The sequence below is a fragment of the Rhagoletis zephyria genome, unplaced genomic scaffold, assembly GCF_001687245.7.
Source record: "Rhagoletis zephyria isolate East Lansing unplaced genomic scaffold, Rhagoletis_zephyria_1.1 Rzeph_scaffold_00032, whole genome shotgun sequence".
NCBI lineage: Eukaryota > Metazoa > Arthropoda > Insecta > Diptera > Tephritidae > Rhagoletis > Rhagoletis zephyria.
Genome location: NW_016157116.1, coordinates 139,743 through 152,711, shown reverse-complemented (window position 1 = coordinate 152,711; position 12,969 = coordinate 139,743). Strand labels below are relative to the sequence as shown.

The window sequence follows — 12,969 nt, the reverse complement described above, 5'->3', positions numbered from 1 at the left end:
GTATTACATGCTGTCCCAAAAATACTATTGGGGAGCTCACGACATGTAGCAATGCGTGAACTCCCTGAATATACATATGTATCTAACTGCAACACCCGAATTACATAGTTATAATGCTTCACCGATTTGTTGTCGAATCCAATCTTCCCTTAGAGAAATATAAGTGGACGTATTGAAAGGAGTGTATGAAATCTTTGAAATCAGGGCGCAGTGAATTTATTTACGGATGGATTAAGTTTAGACACCCTTACGTGTTCCACGAGCAGCTCATCATCCTCAAAATTGGACTCGCAAATTACTGCAATGCGGAAAATTTCGCATAGCGATCATAACATTGCGAGGTGTTTTATGAAGGTTATGTCATGGAACAATCCGGAAATATCGTTACATAATAGCCACTCTGTCATTAACAAAAAGGACGAATTTCAAACATGTTTTTTTCTCTACGGAAATGTGAGGAAACCGCAATTAACACAGGCGCTCCGGTGTATTATATCCGGTTTCTTCCTACATGGGAACTTTTCTGAAGCCGGCCCCTATTGAAAAGAAGAGATCGAAAAACCGCTGTATGCGTCTAGTGTATTACGTGTGGTTTGGATCCCATCTTTTCCTCAAAGATGGATCGCAGGCGTTAAGGCTGGAACGATCACTAAGGTTCCGATTTCAGCCCAACTTCCTGTCAAGAACTACACCATTATCTAATAATTCCTCGTGGAAACAACCATTTCGGTCTTGGATGCAGAGTGTCAAGATTTGGCGATTTAGCGCCAATTTGGCGATTTTATTTGGATATTTGCGCGTAAAAATGTAGGAAATCGCCATTGGCGGTAATTTTACAGAAGAGGCTAATGAACTGCGTGATAAACTTGACTTTAGAAGCATATTAAAAGACTGTCAAAAATGTTTAATCACCCTAATCGAAGAACCTTTGAAACGATTACCTAGTCAATTAAATACTTTTAAAAAAGCTTTGATTTTGTCTCCAGAAAAGTGTGTGAATCACAAGAGGGCGAGTTTCAGGGACCTACCAATTCACTATTTGACTGTGAAGGAAAGAAAAGCAGCGGAAACTGAATATTTAAATCTTTTAACTTTCCCATGGAATAACTTTTCTCAGAACCATTCTATCCGACTCTGAAGAATTTCGGATAATTGCTTACGGAGTGAAAACCGCAACAGGCAATAAAATGTTCGAAATATAAGTAAATTCATATTATTATCCTTGCCGCACTCACATGCTTTGTTGAGCGCCTTCTTTCCGTAATTAATTCAACAAAAACTATGATTCGAAATACGATGAGGTTGGAAAGCCTTAATTCAATAGTTCGAATAAAGTGTTATATGAAGGCTAATAGTTTCTGCTGCAAAACATTTCCAATATCAAACAGTATGTTTTCAAGTTTGAATACCTCAATATATGACAACAACATAAATGTAAATCATTCAGACATTTTAGGTGATTTTGAAGAAATTGTGGAAATAGCTGTTTATAATAATAATAATTTATAATATGTTTTATTTAATTTTTAGCGCCGCGCTTTTAAAAGCGGATTGTGCGATTAATCAATTAATATGAGTTATAATAAATTTAGTAATTGCGCGTATTTTTAAAGGAAATTGTGAGTACATCATTATATAAGTTATTTGTGTTATTTATTATTACCCTCTGATTAATATATTCGTTTTTGGGTTTAAAAACTATAATATAACAAGATCTCATTTTTAAAATAAAAGATTTGTTAAATGGATTTCATTAATTTTATTTAAAAAAAATTGGCGATTTTTGGCGATTTATTTTTCCAAAATTGCGCTTTTTTTAAAACGATCTAGGCACCCTGCTTGGAGGAGTTAGCGTTAAGTCTACTTTCCCTATTGGAGCAGTTTACGGCACAGAGGGCGTTCTGTAGGAGTTTGTTTAATGTTTGGAGATGCTTATGACCTCGGAAGAACTGTATTTACTGTAAGGTTCCAGAGTAGTGGATGGAACACATTTCCCTGAGAGTTACATCTTTTTGCATATATAGTCACGAACACGCTCCAATCTCTGTTGAGATTGTATTTATAGCAAGTAGGAGCTTTACAAATTCCACCAGAGGCCGGTCTAGGTGCACTTGAATGAGTGTACTGACAACGATTTCCGGAAAGATGCTATTGCGGGCCCACAGTTGCCCCTTGTAATGCGTATACAATGGTAATACTCTTAGGGCCAGTTTTTCAGTGCCAGTTTAAACTTAGTTTAAGTAAACTGAGTTTAAATTGGATAGCTGGCTGGCATTTGATTGGCTGATCTTAGTTTAAACCAGCCAGATCGGGCGTTTAAAGTGAGTTTAAACCACGACCGTGCACTGAAAAACTGGCCCTTATACACAATAGATACATTACACGTACTATATACATATGTATAATAATAATAGTGGAATTCCCGCTTCTCTGTATTCAGTGTATCTTGCATAAGTTTAACTAAATGAGCGTGTGATTTGTTGTTGGTAGCGGCGCAATAAATAAAACAACAATCACACACTCATCCAGTTACACTTACGTAAGATACAACGAATACACAGAAGCGCGAATTCCACTAATGTCACGTTAAAGAATAAATTGGAATGCATGCATAATTTAGCCATTGACATCGAAGTGCATACGCCGGCTCAGGGATTATAAATGAAGTTTTCGAAAACCACCAAACGCCAGAAAAAAATGTACCAAATCAAATAAAAATGTACCAACGAAAAATAACGAATGTTAAGCAAATAAGCAACACCTTCAACAAAAAATTTGCAAAAATTACCGGTAAGCCCTGGGTACATTAGCGCACACAAGGGGTGGGTTTTGGGGTCAAACCCCCCCTAAATCTAATAACCTGAAATAAAAACAGTATCCTAAAGCCGGCTCTCAAGAAAATTAACAAGAAATATTTTTTATCAAAAGGCACTTTGCTTTTGCTGTAAATTTTCTTGAAGAAATAAATATACGAGCATTTTTTTCTTGGGAGATGCACACTTATTTAAGAAATTTTGATAGAAGAAAATTTCTATTCCATTTCTTGTGCGTAATTTTATATGAATTTTTCGTTTTTATTGAGAGCTCTTAAAAGTTTAACTTCGAATGAAACCATTGTCCTAAAAATATGCAATGCATACTCACTTACTGTTGTTTTTTACACCTTGCAGCCTAAAAGAGTTTACCACTGATATGTACTTAACAAGGATTCGAAGATTTAATTTACCAACTTCGAATTCGTTCCACCAAAATTACCTAAATAATAAAAATGACATCCATTTAATTTTTCCCAAAAATCACCAAATCAATCGAAAACCAGAAACCAGAAATTGAGGAAAATGAACATTAATTAATTAATTAATTTTTTTAATTTTTTTATTACTTTTGAAAGTTGAGCGCATCTTGTGTTTATAGAACTTTATATTAAACAAGTAATTTTCAAAAAAAATCGATCGAAAAATATTGATTTTCGAGAATTCCATACCATTTCCAAGAAAAGTTTTTTTCCCCATACAAAATACATGGAAATCTTTGAGCCCTTTGAGCGACCTCTAAATATTTTTTGATTTCAAAGTAAAAAAATAGGGATACACTTTTTTTTCGATATAGAACAATCCTAGGGGGTGAGAGCATAAAAATTCCGAGTTTTCTATTTTACATGCATTTTTGGACCACCCTAATGTACATACATAAATATGTATTAAAAGTACCCTGCAGTGAAAAGCTAAACCAGTATGCACAAATTCCAGTTCATGAACTATTATTTAAGAATAAAAGTCATACCAGTTCGTTAGGAACCATAATTATACCAGTTCCGCACAGAAAAAAGTAAACTAGTTGGTGGAAATTCTAGTTCGAAAACTGGTATTAAATGGGAGAGTCATACCAGTTCGTCATGGACTATAATTATACCAGTTCTCCGCAGCGAAATGCCAAACCAGCCAGTATAAATACTAGTTCACTAACCAGTATGTGCTAAAGCGACGGCCTACCATTTCGGCGATTTCGTACAACTTATGCGATCAGCGACATCTGTCTTTGAATAGGCATACCCAAAACTAAAACGTGGTTAATTGCTTTGATCACAAATGTCGGCTGTGGCGTCGAGTGAAGACTACCGATTCTGGTTCTGAAATCTCAGGTTCGAGTGCGCGTGGAGGTTGTTAAAGTAAAGTAAGTAAATTAATTTAAATAATTATTTCAATTTAAATATAACATAAAAATTGTACATAAATTTAATTTGATTTGGAAAAAACCTAAATACTCAAATACCATAAAAAAATTAAAATAAATAATTTTTTTTTAATATTTTTATTGAGCTTGTACCATAATAATTTTTTGTTCTTTTTAAAAAAATAAATTTAAAAATTACATAGGAGATATAAATAAAAAAATAAACAAATAAAAAAAAAGAAAAAATAAAAAAACATTCGCCCACTGAGATTCGAACTCGGATCTCTTGATTTGGCGTGCCAAAGCTTTACTCTGTCGACCATTGCCACTGTTGCAGCGCCGCGAGCAAAATGGCATACTTATGCTTTTCACGGGGGATGAATAGGCAGTCTATCCCGTCAACTGGTATGATGCTACTAGTATCTCTACTGGTAGCGTGCTGATGCAGGAGCGGACAATTGACATCTCCTATGACACCGCCATGTTAAAAATACCAGTCGCTATCATTGAAAAAGGATACAACGTGAACTAGTTGGGCTGAATCGCAAACTGGTAGCATTCTGGTTCACAACTGGTAGCTTTCCCTGCAGGGTAGTAGATGGCCTATGCATACATATCATTCCAATACTTGGTTCCATAGTATTTTTCTTATTCAATGTCAAAAAAATAGTTCATTCGAAATCACATTTCTTAGTTGTACTCAGCGTTGCCATTTTGATACAATTGTATTATTTTTGATACTTTTTCTTCTAAATTTTAAGATTAGATACTTTGATACTTTTTTATTCACAAATGCCCCATTATGATACTTTTCGCTGGAAGAAATGAATTTTTGAAAACTATGAATAATACTACTAGTTTAAAGGCAAATAATTTTTTTCTTTTTCTGTAAAGTCTTAAAATTTTATATGTTGATATTTATAAGTTTTATTTGGTAACTCTTATAAGGGAAATACAACCCCAAATTTCTTTGCACACGCTGCTGTTATAGGGCCCCTAAACCACACAAAAACATTGCGCAATATCGGACTTGCGTCGGTCGTTTGTGTGGTGTATGAGGTTGTTTGTACTAAATTACACAGTTATTTCGCTAAAATCAAAATCATTTTGATATTTTGCTCATGCTTGTGTTATTGTACAAGAATTTGTGTTGTGTATGGCAACTACTGCGTAATTTTTAGTCTAGTTTTCATTTTGGTGTCCAGGGCCCTATTGCACCAACGAATTATCATTAGCATTTTAGCAAATTATCGAACTTACGCAAAGTTTTGTGTTTCACCAACATGATAAGGCAAAGTCACTCAATTGAGTATTGATAAGTAAAATATCACGCAAAATCATAGATAAGCGTTGCACCAAAATGAAATGCTTAGCGAAAAGATTTTAGCGGATAAGTGATAAGTTATGCAAATTATCAAAATTTATTAGCATTTCGTTGCACCAAAAATTTCGATTTATCACTTGTCATTTTTCATTTTGATAACTCAAGCATTATTTTGCTAAAAATAATTTTACCTATCATACCAGTGACAAGTTACATTTATTCAGTCTGAATGAATTAATCAGTGCTTTAACACGTGATTCGATAAAATATTGATACAAAAAATACTTCGATTCGAAATATTAAATTTATTAGAAGAAAATAAAAGCCGTGTCATAAAAGAACAAATCAACCACAGTTTATATATTGGTGTAGTAGAAAAATTTCGGCAATCTCGTGGCCAATTTGAAAAAATTTTATTAAAAAGTGGAGCGAGCTATAATAATGGCATGGTCAAATGCATGGGGTCCACAAATTAGCGCTATGTAGAGTAATCCATCGAGTGGCAANCAAACATTGTGAGTATGCAGTTTTGTAGCCCATTCAATTTTATTTCAATGGAGTGAAAATTTGAAGTAACTAGGACTTACTATTGATTTTTGGAAGATGTTGCGGATTTTCTTCATAAAAAAAAATGCTCAAACAAACTTTGTTTGGAAGAAAATGCGAATAACAAAAAAATGTCAAATAGCAACATTTACCTAGCTACTTCAAATTTGCACTTTATTATACTAAAATTTAAAAAACTGCGTACTCAAATAAATTCTAAAAAATTAAGCAGTTTCAAATTTTTATGAACATATGTTAAAATTGCGGAAAAATTAAAAGGAACCGGCCAAAAACGGCCGACGCCGATGCCGATGCCGATTCTTTTGGCCGATACTAGCCGATGCCGATTAATCGGTCGGACACTACCATAAAGTCGCTTTTCTCCCGTTCTGGGTTTTTTAGCAGGGATGTGAACCGGTTTTGAACCGGAAAACCGCTTTTTTCTATTAAACAACTGAACCATTAACCGAACCAAAATTTTCCACAAATGTTTGATCCGAACCGAAAACCGAACCACTTTCCATAAAGGTTTAAAGGTTCATTTCAACCAAGTTTTAATAGATAAATGTACCCACTTTTTTCTTTTTGTTAAAAATGGTAATACCTACCATGTGACAGAAAGACAGAAGAAATACGTTTATGATACAATTTTGGGAAACGGGCGTGGCACCGCCCACTTATGATCGCATATATGTATCTCGGTAACTGGTCTACCAATTTATACGAAACTCGGTATGGCTATTATGCTTGCCAAGTAAAAGCAAAACGTTGAAAAGTATTGAAATCAGACTAAAATTGAGGCCGCTTTTCATATAACGGTAAATTTCCGAAATGCTTGAAACTTCAATATGTATTTCGAAATTTAAGTACGCTAAATTACTCAAAATTGATACACCCCGGCTTACCATGTTGCGTTGGCTTTCGGAAAGGTGAAAATCATATATTTAATACTTGCCCCGGGTATTTAATGTTCGGCTCCGCCCGAACTTAAAATTTATTACTTGTTTGTCAACCGAACCGAACCGAAACCCCGGTTCAAAGACCAAAAAAACCGCTTTGACGAACCAATCCAAAAGTGCAAAAACGGTTCGAACCGCTGAACCGAACCGACAAAATTTTTCATCCGGTTCACGTCCCTGNCAAAAACATTGCGCAATATCGGACTTGCGTCGGTCGTTTGTGTGGTGTATGAGGTTGTTTGTACTAAATTACACAGTTATTTCGCTAAAATCAAAATCATTTTGATATTTTGCTCATGCTTGTGTTATTGTACAAGAATTTGTGTTGTGTATGGCAACTACTGCGTAATTTTTAGTCTAGTTTTCATTTTGGTGTCCAGGGCCCTATTGCACCAACGAATTATCATTAGCATTTTAGCAAATTATCGAACTTACGCAAAGTTTTGTGTTTCACCAACATGATAAGGCAAAGTCACTCAATTGAGTATTGATAAGTAAAATATCACGCAAAATCATAGATAAGCGTTGCACCAAAATGAAATGCTTAGCGAAAAGATTTTAGCGGATAAGTGATAAGTTATGCAAATTATCAAAATTTATTAGCATTTCGTTGCACCAAAAATTTCGATTTATCACTTGTCATTTTTCATTTTGATAACTCAAGCATTATTTTGCTAAAAATAATTTTACCTATCATACCAGTGACAAGTTACATTTATTCAGTCTGAATGAATTAATCAGTGCTTTAACACGTGATTCGATAAAATATTGATACAAAAAATACTTCGATTCGAAATATTAAATTTATTAGAAGAAAATAAAAGCCGTGTCATAAAAGAACAAATCAACCACAGTTTATATATTGGTGTAGTAGAAAAATTTCGGCAATCTCGTGGCCAATTTGAAAAAATTTTATTAAAAAGTGGAGCGAGCTATAATAATGGCATGGTCAAATGCATGGGGTCCACAAATTAGCGCTATGTAGAGTAATCCATCGAGTGGCAAATGCGGTGATAAACAAATTGATGGATGAAACTATTTGTTGGCCGGAATTTACGCAAAATATTGCCACCCAATTTTTCAACATTGGTGGATTTCCTTAGGTTGCAGGGTGCATTGATGGAACTATGATAAAGATAGACGCCCCTAAGGTTAATGAGTACCAATTTGTCAATCGGTACGGAAATTAATGCAATGTGGTTTTTGTGTTTATGTTACTGAATTATTTTGGAAAGATCTAAATAAATAATCCTGAAATGTAGAAAAATATAGTTATTTATATAAACATACATATGATGGCCAACACGGACTTACTTTTTTCCTTAATAACTTTTATGACAGCCAATTTATTGGCTTTGCTTTGTGCGCGCGACATAGTAAGAAAAAAGAGAGGTTGAAAATGTTTATCAAATCACACATGGGCTTGCTAAGCCTTCATTTTCCGGAAACGATAATCATTTTAGCTAAGCACATTCTCGAAAAGATCTCTATTTGAAAAGCCAAAGAAATTAGCTGTGCAATGGTTATCAAATCGACTTATCCAAAAAACTTCTCAGTTACTAATTTTTTGATAAGTAAAAAGTGCAACACTTATCAACTTTACTTTTCAAAAAAAGGCTTATCCAAAGGATGTAAAGTGATAAGTGATAAGCCGTTGGTGCAATTGGGCCCAGGTCATGCTGTAAAATATGGATAAGAGCGTAGAAAAAAAATAAAATGATCTGTTTTTCTTAAGGAAAGTAATATTAAATTTTTTTATTACTATGGATTTAATTATAAAATTTTATTTATTATTTGGTTTTCAAATAAAACTTTAAAAAATAACAGTTGTATTTGCTTTTGATACTTTTAGATATTTTTTCTGCTTGGCAACTGATACTTTTTTCCTCAAGCTCGCGGCAACGCTGGTTGTACTCATCATAGTAGCAGTAAAAATATGCAGCTTCTGCTGACTAGAAAGATGTTGTATTGAATACAATTTGTTAATAAACTGTAACCGTAGATTTTTAATGATAAAAGTATTTTTATAATGTAAGGATTTATGAATTCAGCGATTAATTCAAGGATAATCGTAACAATACTTACAGTAACCACATTTTAGCATTCTTTGGCTATTTTCCTTTCGTTTATTTAATGTTTCCTATTTTTTATGAAAGTGTAGCTCGTTATCTAACAAAAACCATGTTAGTAAAAATTTCAAACTTTTTCTTCAAACATTGTGAGTATGCAGTTTTGTAGCCCATTCAATTTTATTTCAATGGAGTGAAAATTTGAAGTAACTAGGACTTACTATTGATTTTTGGAAGATGTTGCGGATTTTCTTCATAAAAAAAAATGCTCAAACAAACTTTGTTTGGAAGAAAATGCGAATAACAAAAAAATGTCAAATAGCAACATTTACCTAGCTACTTCAAATTTGCACTTTATTATACTAAAATTTAAAAAACTGCGTACTCAAATAAATTCTAAAAAATTAAGCAGTTTCAAATTTTTATGAACATATGTTAAAATTGCGGAAAAATTAAAAGGAACCGGCCAAAAACGGCCGACGCCGATGCCGATGCCGATTCTTTTGGCCGATACTAGCCGATGCCGATTAATCGGTCGGACACTACCATAAAGTCGCTTTTCTCCCGTTCTGGGTTTTTTAGCAGGGATGTGAACCGGTTTTGAACCGGAAAACCGCTTTTTTCTATTAAACAACTGAACCATTAACCGAACCAAAATTTTCCACAAATGTTTGATCCGAACCGAAAACCGAACCACTTTCCATAAAGGTTTAAAGGTTCATTTCAACCAAGTTTTAATAGATAAATGTACCCACTTTTTTCTTTTTGTTAAAAATGGTAATACCTACCATGTGACAGAAAGACAGAAGAAATACGTTTATGATACAATTTTGGGAAACGGGCGTGGCACCGCCCACTTATGATCGCATATATGTATCTCGGTAACTGGTCTACCAATTTATACGAAACTCGGTATGGCTATTATGCTTGCCAAGTAAAAGCAAAACGTTGAAAAGTATTGAAATCAGACTAAAATTGAGGCCGCTTTTCATATAACGGTAAATTTCCGAAATGCTTGAAACTTCAATATGTATTTCGAAATTTAAGTACGCTAAATTACTCAAAATTGATACACCCCGGCTTACCATGTTGCGTTGGCTTTCGGAAAGGTGAAAATCATATATTTAATACTTGCCCCGGGTATTTAATGTTCGGCTCCGCCCGAACTTAAAATTTATTACTTGTTTGTCAACCGAACCGAACCGAAACCCCGGTTCAAAGACCAAAAAAACCGCTTTGACGAACCAATCCAAAAGTGCAAAAACGGTTCGAACCGCTGAACCGAACCGACAAAATTTTTCATCCGGTTCACGTCCCTGTTTTTTAGGTTAATTCGTTCTCCCTTTAAATGAGCAAAATATTAACGTGTGTTGGATTTTGAATTTTCTGAGTTACGACGTTCTTTCAGCAGATGAGCGATATATGCCAGAAGCCCGAATTTGTAAATTTATCAGTTTTGAGTTATGGGGTTGACTTGATTAACCTTTGGATGTTCTATGTTATACCAAAACCCAGAATACCATAAATATTTTACAATTTCAATTGCATAAATGTAGAGTTAAGTCTCGTAAAAAAAACTTCCAAACTAGATTTCGCAAAATTTTCATTTTTACACATTCATATTTCTAACATACGGGCGGCGATATGATATTTCTAATCTATATGTACTTCATCACATTTTTAAATCAGATATCAAGTAAATTAAAAAAGATTACCTACACTTGGAATGGGTTAGATAAAACATGAAAATAGCAATTTAGCGTTTTGACGTGAAGGAAAAACCAATAAGCGAACTAGTTGTCAAAAGTTCCAAATTTGTATGAGGAGTTACTTAGTACAAACTGTGAGTACACTAAGCATATTCAAGCGCGTTAATTAAACTGAATTTAATTAAAAAAGTTTAAAGAGGTTTGCTGGTCAACTATGCGCATGAATTCTTTTATTGTTAAAAACACTATTACCAATATTCAAAAATCAATTTAATAATTTCATTCAACCTGGTTAAAAATAAATTTTTTTCTCGAGGAATGCTGATTTTTGTTATAAACTCATTAAAATGTTTCGAGTAATTCATTAAAGGCACAAATGTACTTTCATATAAAAAAAAGTGAGTAAACGTACATTGACACTTACGAGAACTCACTACCGGACAAACTGGATTCGAAGCCGCTTTTTTAAGCGAACGCCAAAATTAACAAGTCTTAATCGATTTGGTAAGATATATCACAGAATATACGAGCACGTTTTGACTGCGTTAAACATCAGCAACGTAACGGTTTTAACGCGCTTATCGTTTGACTAAAAGGAGCCTACCTATTACCCGTCGTATAAGTACTAAATCTGAGTCGCTCTACATTTTAAATGTAAATTTTTTTGACTGCGGATGTTGACGCGTTTAAATTCACCTGCCCACTAAACACGCTTTAAATTATCTCTATTATCTCCGTATACAGTATTATCAGTTTATTTGATCATATTACGTTACCACTGCAATGCCTTCAATGTTCTTTGCATTGAAATTTGTACAGCAGAGATGCCATGTTGAGATTTCTTACACCCAAAAATCTAATTTATGTATTTTCATTTTATTAGCTGAGACCCTTGAGTAATATTCGGAAAATTTTTTTAGGACTTGTTGGAGAATACATTAAGGAATGTGATTGATCCTTTTTAGCTACATATGCCCGTTCACCAGGATCTTTGCCGAGAGGAAGGCAGTAGGTGTACCAATGGCCACCTTTGAATAGTTTCTTAGAGATCACATCACTGTAGTAGCGAATAAATGCGGGAACAATCTTCAGTCCTGTGAAACCTCTGGGATTAGCCGGCCAAAAGCAACATGTTCTTTTTTAACCAAGTGATTGTTTGATATTTGTCATGGTAAATACAACGTCGATGTTGATCATTTCAAAGTAAATAAGTATATTATGTAACATTTCTCTGGTTCAGTTCAAACCAAACAAAATTTTGGTTGTCACAATGTGAATATTGGTTATTTAAACTAAAACCATTGTTGTTCTATACGTTAACAAAGGAGCAAATAAAATAATGAAAAAAAAAATATTGTAAAACAAGCTTTATTTAACATGAGCACTCAAATGAACAGAATGAAATAAAACGGCGTAACAAGAAATTTTTTGGAAAGTTTTTTTTTTAAACTGCACTAAAATTAATTAAATAAAATAAGTTTAGGCTTTCGTTAAAGTTACTAAAAGGTGACAGGTAATAAGATCAACGGAAATAAGGTCAATTGACTTTATTTCTCACCTTTCCTTTTTAAAAGCGAAATAAAATCCATTGACATTATTGCCCTTTCAAGCATTAAATTTGCTTAGCTTCGCGGCGGCCCGCGACCGGCACGCCACACCACGTCACGCTACGCCGCGGCCCCCCTTCCCCCTCTCCCGCCGTGCTGTAACGCAGGTAGATTTATTTTTTGTATACGTTGAAATCATCGAGGACTTATATTCAATAATATCCCCTATCTGCATATCTGATATAAAAATCCACCTAAGATTTAACTGTCGTCGGTGATATTAATGCTACCTTATATAACGCTTGACAGAAGAATTTAAACTGATATAAATTGGAAATCAAAAGTAATATATCAGTGATGACAGGTAATAAGTGCCAGATGGTTTCTAAAATCACAAATTAGTTTTTGTGCAAATTGCAGATAGAGGGTATTAATGAATTTAAGCCCTCGATATTTCATATTTTTATATTTGTAATTTATTGGAAGATTTCTGCTGTGTTTTGGCAACAACTTGTCTGCAGTAAGAAAGCATATCATTTGTGTTTCAAAATTGTGTGAAAACCAAAAACCAATCAATTAGCTTACATGATGTCGGTTACGATATTAAATAATCAATAATTATTTATACCCGCATTTTGGCAC

At 33.9% G+C, this 12,969-nt stretch overlaps 1 protein-coding gene across 1 annotated transcript in view; it reads right to left on the bottom strand.

Moving 5' to 3' along the window:
• The window catches only part of PMCA (plasma membrane calcium-transporting ATPase 3), a 669,337-nt gene extending 658,108 nt beyond the window's left edge, over positions 1-11,229 (bottom strand). Inside the window, exon 1 of the mRNA XM_017617971.1 lies at positions 11,205-11,229. The gene's annotated coding sequence lies outside the window, so the exon portion shown is untranslated. The remainder of the gene's footprint in view (positions 1-11,204) is intronic.
• Between the last annotated feature and the right edge of the window lie 1,740 nt (positions 11,230-12,969).